Below are 7,079 nucleotides of genomic sequence, written 5' to 3'. Positions count from 1 at the left end.
TGTTTCATCACCGTTGTTTATGATCTGTTTTACCCCCACGTGGGTTTTTATGTTTGTTTAAATAAACCTTCAGTTTATTATTTACGTCGTGTCTGCGTTTGGGTTCTCTTTTGTTAAAACGTATCGTGACAGTTACACACAGTGGTGTAGTCTACGTGATACGCAGGTATACGCCGTATACCCACTAGAAATTGTCAAGGATTTCCGTATACCCACTAAAAATAGCTTGAGGATGCGTAACAGCATGGTTTTCTGACATTTCAAACTTTTAGTCATAATTCAGATGTAAAGCACTGACCAGTAGCATGCTACACTTGCTATTTTAGCGGGTTGAACTGCATATATATTAGGCTATATATTTGGTGTGTTTGAATTCCTGCCGAACTGCGCGATCCGATTCGCGTATGAAATCAAATTACCATACCGGCGCAAAAGTGACTGTGGAGCAGACTGGTGTGGCACCAGAAGAACCCACATGCGAGTGACAGCAAAGTACCGCGAGAGCGATTGCATTTATCACATGGAGAAATCTGCTTTGAATCGCTCTCGCGGTACTTTGACATCACCAAAGGGTCTGCTTAGCGCCAAATAATGTCGAACCTGCAGTGTAGCTGCTCACGCGACACTGTAAACAAACCATGTGAAGTGAACGAGCTGCTGCAATATAAAATCCGGAGAGTTAACAACGCACATGTGAGTAAACAACATTTGAATCATCAGTCCAATTTATTAGTTTATCTGGAGGTAAGGCTCCAAATGCAATAAAATAAGCCCGTAATTATATCCTGATGGTTTTAGCTTTCAGCATGTTTGCTTGTGGTTCATAGTGTTAAACTTTCCTTCTCTGTGTTAATTTATATATCTACGTTCAAGATGTATATGATCTTAAACTTTTGTGAGGAAAATCATGTCTGCGTTGATGTTCAGTTCAGACTTGCAAATTAAAGATAATTTTCTTCACTTTGGTTTGGGTTAGGCTACATGATGGTCTTGTAATAATAATTAAGTAAAAGCCTATTTTCATTTTTAGACACTGCTTGTATTATATGCATAAAATAAGCTTTTATTTCAATGACTATGCAAATTAGAGTTAATTCATGGTCATCTTAAATGTGTATTAATTAAAAACATTTACACCATTAAATTACACATGGTAATTTTATCAATAGTTGTCAGATAATAGCTATTGAAAGAGTGGATATTTTTTTCTCCATCAATGCATGTGTTAGCCACGGATTGAAGATTGGAAACAGTTTATTTAATTTTAATTAACAGTTGAGTAACTTTCCCAGATAGCAAAATCTGGCTGGCCCACCACTGGGCCACATATTTGCTTGAGTTCTGGCCCAGTTCTGGCTGGGTCCCCGGCCCAAAACTGGCCCACACACTAAAAATTGGATCAAACTATTAAATCTGGGCCAGTTGTGGCCCACACCCAGTAAAATAGATCTTACATACTGACTTGGCCCAGATTTGGTCAGCACACTGTAAAGTGACCTAAATTGTTTATTTGGCCCAGGTCTGGCTAGCACACTGTAAAGTGACTTAAATTGCTTATTTGGCCCAGGTCTGGCCCAGACCCTTTGTTTTATGTGGCTGACAACATCTGCATGGTCCCTGGGCCAGATGTGGCCCAGAAACTGGTAAATATTGTATATTTTTTATTTTTTCAAGAAAAATACACCCATTTAAGAAGATTAAGAGCCTTTTATTAAAAAAATACACACATTACATTAATGTGAATTAACAGTTAACAAATACATAAATATGAACATGTTTTAACATGTACCTACAATTAACCGTAATTTTGAACATATTAATTCTTAACAAATTCAGTACACTTTACAAAAACCCAACAAATATAAACAGACATATATCTCTTACACAACACATTTTACAAGCACATAACCCACTTTATAAACATTTTTAAAGGGATAGTTCACCCTTAAAATTATAATTTTCTCATAAATCACTTACCCCTGTGTCGTTCTAAACCACCAAGTGCTCTGATTGTCTTCAGAATACATTTTTAGAATTTTTTTATGAAAACCGAGAGGCTTTTGTCTGTCCCGTTGACTTGGGTTGGTCTCACAATCCGTTTCCCAGAAAAGAATGAAAGACATCGCCAAAAAGGTCCATTTTCCATTAGTAGTTTAATAATAATATTATGAAGTGACAAGAACACTTTGTGCACAAAGAAAATAAAACGAACGATTTTAACAATTTGTTCTCCTCCTTAGTCGTTGAAAGTGTATTCAAGACCAGACCACAGCGATGCTGCTGACATCACCTGCAGCTCTCGTCACTTGCTGATGTGGTTACCAATGTTTTTTTTTTTTTTCTACACTTTTTTTAAAGCATAATGCAAACATTGTAACAATATTTAAACAGCCCAAATAAATGTACAAATTACTTGGCAGCCTATTCTGTCTGTACGCTGGGAACTACGTCAGCAGGTGACGTCAGCAGCAGGTGACGTCAGCAGGATGCGCCGTAGTCTGGTCGTTAACAGGCTTTGATCGACCAAGGAGAAGAACAAACTGTTGAAAATTTTTTTCATTGAAATAACGATGGAACACTGAACTTTTTGGCAATGTATTTCATTCTTTTGTGTTAAATGGATTGTAAAACTTACTGAAATCAATGGGACGGACAGAAGCCTCCCAGTTTTCATGAAAAATATCTAAAAACGTGTTCTAAAGACAATAAGCACTTGTTGGTTTAGAACCACAGAGGGGAAGTGATTTATGATAAAATTGCAATTCTGGGGTGAACTATCCCCTCAAGCAATTACAGCGAGACAACATGTAAAACAAATTAATTAACATTTAAAGAAAAAAAATCTCTCTCACACACACACCACACACACACGTTGACATATGTGGTTTACCGGGACAATTCCATAGACACAATGCATTTTATACTGTACAAACTGTATATTCTATTGCCTTAACTTACCCTAGTCCCTAAGCCCAACCATAACAAAAATCTGTTGGAAGTCTTTAATCTGAAAAAGTACCACTTAGTATTGTGTCCCTGTAAAGCATGTTTATAGCATATTAAACATGTCATTATACACTATTCCCCATAAACCACATATACCAACCCACATGCACACACACCTCTCACACACAAGCCAAGTAATTAAAACAAGTTAAACACATTTAACCAAAACACCACCACTCTTTTTACAGCACAAAACATTCTCATTTGCAGACTCAAACACAGGTGCTAACACTAACTGCTTTTCTTTTGCTAAAGTTGTCTCTTGCACCCACCCTCTCGATCGAGCCACCTCTTCATTGTCCCCTCCACAACTGTAAGGGACCTTCTCCGAACTGCATCTTTAAAATAAGTAATCCATATTGTCATTGTGAAATCTTTAACATTTAATGAGCATATTAAAAAGAAATGTCTAATTTTTATTAACAAATAATTAACAGATATATTTACCAATCACTACCTCTCTGAGTTAGAGGGTGGCAAATAAAGTCTTTTCCATCCAGTTGAGGTTTTAAGCCAGGGAGTTGTCGGTCGCCCTCTTCAATATATGCCATGTGCAGTCTCGTACATCTGTCCCGCCAATAAGCCCCAACCAGTTAACCTGAAACAGATTTATAGTCTTAATAGTTGGTCATAGTTTCATACAGGACACAGGTCATACAGTAGTTGATTGCTTATATCAAAGAGGTGATGCATGCTATTTTTTTGTGCTAATTTAAGAAAAGTTGTGTGCAATCCATAGAAGTAAACTGTTGTGTGTTTGTTGTAGTCCAAGAAAAGAGATTTAAGTTGAAGAAGATAACTGGCGTCATTGTTTACTTACACTGTAAAAAAATTCTGTAGAAATTACAATATTACTGGGTGTTACTGCCAACTAGCTGCCAGTAACTTACTGTAGATTTTACATTTATGTTATTTACTGGCAACAGTTTGTTCAAAGTTAAATTAACATGAAACATTTTCAGTCTTTAACTTCTACAGTAAGTTACTGGCAACCAGCTGCATTATTACAGCAAATTTTTTACAATGTAGGGTTTTGTACATTTGCACATCGTTCACATGTCTTTAACACTTACACATCAAAGGGTGTGTAAATTCGTGAATCTGAAAAATGTGCCCTTCTGAAAAAAACAGCATACCAGCAAGACCAGCATATGTTGTGTTTTGGTGCTGGTTTGCTAGTGAACACCAGCTAAACAGCCTCAAACCAGGACCATCACCAAACCAGCATTTGCACCAGCATCCCATGCTGGTCATACCAGCAAGCCACAGCATATGTTGTGTTCTGGTGCTGTTATGCTGGTGACCACCAGCAAAGACCATCATAATTCCCATGCTGGTTTGATGCTGGATTTTTCAGCAGGGTGCTCTTTAACTTCTTAACTACTTTAGCTCAAATAAGGTTGTGTGTACTGCTCCTTTTTATGAAGATACGAACGTGTGTCTGAATTCTCTGCTTGATTATTAAAAACCTGTTAACCTGCACGTGAACGACGACTGGTTATTTACATCTTTCTAAATGGATTCAGCTTACTAACAACAATATTTAAGCTAACGTGATAGCTGGCTAAACATGCAGGAAAATTCACGGTTTTGAATATGTAGCAAACAATTCCTTTTCATTGTTATCATGCATTTTTAACATATAAAAACTAAATCAGTGACTTACCAGTTATTGATGATGGTGTCTGTGTCGAACGGGCAACCCAGTCTCACCCCATGGCGTCAATATTTGACGACACTTGACCATGCGTCAATATGTTGACGCGGAGGGTATACCTTTCGCGTCATTTTTTGACGAACTGGGGACTTCAATACTATTAAGTCCGTTGCATTCTCTTTCCTATTTTCTTACCATTTTCTACCATTTTCGCGTCGGTTTAGGGTTAGATTTACATAATGACATCCCTACCCAAACCTTTCCCTAACCCCAATGCCAGGCGACAACTGTTTAATTTCGCGTACCTAATAGTATTGAAGTCCCCAGTTCGTCAAAAAATGATGCGAAAGGTATACCCTCCGCGTCAACATATTGACGCATGGTCAAGTGTCGTCAAATATTGACGCCATGGGTGTGAGACCGTGTTAGAACGGGAGCTCAGCTTTGTGCTCTGCTTGATTCAAATCATAACAGCAGTGGTGATGTTGCCATTCAACAGCTAGAGGGCTGATTGCCGCATCACGGAATCGGGCCGTGTACTGTATACTGTCTGTCTGAAGCATAAACATTTTTAAATTGCCGCCAAACAGCGTTACAACCGGCATGTGTCAGTTCCACTGGTATCGGGCCACATACTGAATTTCTGACATCATACACATCTTGGCAGTATCATATCAAACCATAATCGGTCCAGGCACAATGCAACGTAGTCGGTCCGACTACACAATGCCAGATTTGGCCCGATTACACTGAGACGCTACTTTAGTAGACCCGGACTTCAGCTGAGTATGCTTACACTCGGGCCAACAGCTATAAATAGTGTTTATTACTGGTATACTATTTCCTCATCTGGGCCAGTTCTGGCGCATACACTAAAAATCTGTCCGGCTTTCAGCCGACACTGGCGGAAAAAAGCCAGAATCGGCCCAGAACTGACTGCTATCTGGGTTTGGCCCTGAGTTAGATGTTGATTAACACTAAACCAGTCTAAAAATCCATCCAGTTTCCCCAGCTGTTAACCCATTGACTGTTAAAGTCTTTTTTCCTTATAATAAACTGACATGTTGATAACACATTCTGTTTATGTGTTTATGAGTACACTTTCAGAATCCTCTCGATTACATGAAGATCCATACTGTATGCATCTGTGAGTGTGGTGGTGCTTATGGGGTGTCACTCTGGGACGAGTGAGCATAACGGCGCATTCACACGGGGCGTCAGCGTTAACGCTTCCCATTCACTTTTAATGGGTGACGTCATGCGTTGCCGAACTGAATTGTGGATCCGTCGGCGCCGCGTCAGTGCCGTTACTCGCGGCAGAAGTTGAACATATCTCAACTTTTCAAGCGGCAACGCGCACGTCAGCCAATCAGATCGCCATATGCAAATTACCTAGACAGAGCCAGCCAATTACGTTAATGGAAGAACGGAGCATGTGTAGCGGCCACTGTGATTGGCTGTTGGCCAAGCTTCAGACAAGCCTTCCGTTAAGCGTTAACGCTTACGCCCTGTGTGAATGCGCCGTAAGGGTGAGAGGGAAAAATCACAGTATACTCACTACAAAAATCTAGACTACACCACTGGTTACACATCAGATATTTTCCACAACAGTTAACCAAACATTCACTGAACAGATTATATCTGCATGAATTATTCTCAAAACAGATATTTTTAAAACTGTAATGTGTGCTTATATCAGGGTCGCATGCTTCAGATGTGTCAGTCAGCGCGAGGGAGATCGTTTTCATCTCTCTTAATAACTCTTTTAACATCAATCAGGTCCAGAAATGTATCTCTCAATAACTATTTTATAGTATACCTTTTTTTGACGAACTGGGGACTTCAATACTATTACGTCCGTTGCATTCTCTTTCCTATTTTCTTACTATTTTCACGTCGGTTTAGGGTTAGATTACGCAAAATTAAACAGTGTACGCGAAATTAAACAGTTGTCACCTGGCGTTGGGGTTAGAGTTAGGTACGACAGTTGTCACCTGGCGTTGGGGTTAGAGTTAGGTTTGGGTAGGGATGTCATTATGTAAATCTAACCCTAAACCGACGCGACAATGGTAAGAAAATAGGAAAGAGAATGCAACGGACGTAATAGTATTGAAGTCCCCAGTTCGTCAAAAAAAGGTATACCCTCCCCGTCACATACTGACGAATGGTCAAGTGTCGTCAAATATTGACGACATGGGGTGAGGATGGGTTGAATTTGTCTGGGTAATATATTTATGCCGCAATAGTTAGCATGTCCGGAACTGAGCACTGTATTACACTTGCATTACATTGCATTACGCTAGTAGGATTTTGTTTCTCTTTCCTTGTCTCGTCCTCGAACCCGAGGACACTGAGACCAACAGACCCATTTTCTGCTGCCGTGAAGCTCATCACACCACTGATCTACTGGCCTTTC

General features: G+C 39.5%; 1 long non-coding RNA gene across 1 annotated transcript; it reads right to left on the bottom strand.

Annotated features, from left to right (window-relative positions):
* Positions 1-2,735: 2,735 nt before the first annotated feature.
* On the bottom strand, positions 2,736-4,705 carry LOC129430232 (uncharacterized). The gene is made up of 3 exons (XR_008639468.2): positions 4,673-4,705; positions 3,454-3,604; positions 2,736-3,344 (listed from the first exon to the last, which is right to left on the bottom strand). It is a non-coding gene; the product is annotated as an uncharacterized lncRNA (long non-coding RNA).
* Positions 4,706-7,079: the final 2,374 nt, after the last annotated feature.

Source organism: Misgurnus anguillicaudatus, chromosome 10, assembly GCF_027580225.2.
Source record: "Misgurnus anguillicaudatus chromosome 10, ASM2758022v2, whole genome shotgun sequence".
Lineage (NCBI taxonomy): Eukaryota > Metazoa > Chordata > Actinopteri > Cypriniformes > Cobitidae > Misgurnus > Misgurnus anguillicaudatus.
The sequence above is the reverse complement of the archived record's forward strand: the minus strand, read 5'-3'. Positions and strand labels throughout refer to the sequence as shown.